Source organism: Periplaneta americana, chromosome 17, assembly GCF_040183065.1.
Source record: "Periplaneta americana isolate PAMFEO1 chromosome 17, P.americana_PAMFEO1_priV1, whole genome shotgun sequence".
Taxonomy (NCBI): Eukaryota; Metazoa; Arthropoda; class Insecta; order Blattodea; family Blattidae; genus Periplaneta; species Periplaneta americana.
This window is the reverse complement of record NC_091133.1, coordinates 125,401,488-125,403,452: the sequence shown is the minus strand read 5'-3', so window position 1 is coordinate 125,403,452 and position 1,965 is coordinate 125,401,488.

Here is a 1,965-nt window from a genome sequence, read left to right as displayed (position 1 = left end):
AGCGCGGAGAGGGAAACCTCACACGGCGTCCTGTCCATCCGAGAGCAAATTCAACCACTCGTGATCTCTTTCTCGCACTTGAAGACTGCAGATGACATCATAATTGTGGCTGTGACGTTGGGAGTTGTCTTGACCTTCATTTTTATGGTCACTATAATCTCTAATATTTCTGTACACAAAGAGCATCTCGAGTGCAGTTCAAGCAAGCTCTCAGGTACTGGAAATCAAGACTGGACAGCAACGTCACGTTAATTAATCGCTTAAGGGTAGGGCCTATATGTACGTGAACGACCACAATTATTGTCAGAAAATGCAGGCACTAGATTTCTAAAATTTTATAAAGAAATGAATTCACAATTTGACAAAAATTATAAGGTACCACAACAAGACTTCTTACAACTTAAATATCTGATAAAAGTATAAAAAAAGGTTACTAATAATATTTTTAAGAATTCACTTTTTACTTTAAATAAAATTTTCTAAAATTTGAAAATTTTCACACATAATATTTCATAACTCCACAGCCATTAGAGATAGAATTCCGAAATGTTGTACACTGATTTAACATGAATTTATGCAAAAGGTAGACTACAATAATGCCCATTTCTTTGAAAATAGAAAAATTAGGTTCCAAAACAGTGTGTAAATTTTAATATATTTTATATAGGACAAATAAAAAATTAATTGTATTAAAATAAACTCTACTTGTCTGAGAGTAGTCTACTTTTCTGAAGTAAGTGTTTATTACATGCAGGAAAAATATTAAAGATGTCAGAGAGACCATAGCAATGTTATGGTTACCAAATGATGTAACTGCAAAATTTCTTTGTTTTTATTTTTCATACTCTGATAAAACTGGTTTGAAAAATATTATTAGTAATCTTTTTTTATAATTTTATCAGATATTTAAGTTCTAATAAATCTTGTTGTGGTACCTTGTAATTTTTGTCCAATTGTGAGTTCATTTTCTTATATAATTTTAGAGATTTAGAACCTGCATTTTCTGACAATATTTGTAGTCGTTCACGTACATATACCCTTAAAATTATATCCTAAGTATTTCACAAACATGTATGTTTTAATTTCTCATTACGCCTTGCTAAGTGTGCTGACACTGAAAAGAAGTGATTTAAAAATTTTCGCGGAAATATACGCTTTCAGCGTCTCTAAGCATGTCGTTTTCTGTTTGTCTGTTTACAGAACGATTTCTTCTAAACTATTAGTTAAATCTGTTCATATTCAGATAGGTATTCCAATCAAATTTATCATCGAATGATACACGTGAAATACGATAGTATTTATTAAAAAAATAAAGGATCTTTATTTGAAATCAGAAGCACAAAATGGCGATCCACTTCATAGGTAACAAAAGTGACTAGAATAATTCCAGGATCTTATGCCCTCGCAGAGAGACAGTTCTCATTTTATGAATAAGAAATATAGATGCCCCATAAGTCTAGACCAGTAGTGTCAGAGTTGTAAGCTCCAATACCGGTTGTGGAGCTAGATCGGAGCTTGAAATTGCTTATGTCTGTGGAAACACCGGAGCACGCAACCAGTCTAATGGAGCGCTCCGCTCCATTTAGTCCCTGTCTGACAACGCTGGTCTAGACCCATAGAAGTTACTCATATTACTTTTCCTGCTGTTATAGGTAAATGATGCCACTGAGTAAGGAGGAGTGAATACAAGTTATTCTGTTGGTGGAAACCCGCTTAAGGGGTTAGGTACAGCTTACAGCAGTAAAAGTTTTGGAAATATTCAACATTTTTTCCTCCATTACTTTATCTTATGCAGTAATGAAAATTGGTATGTGTAAAACACTGTCCTTCTGCTATATGAAAAAAAAATATTTTTACGATTTAAAAAAATATTCATATATATTCCTTAATAAATAATATATATTTTTATTTTGTGTTAGAAAAAAATACTGATATCTGACCATTTTTAAATGAATTTATTTTTTA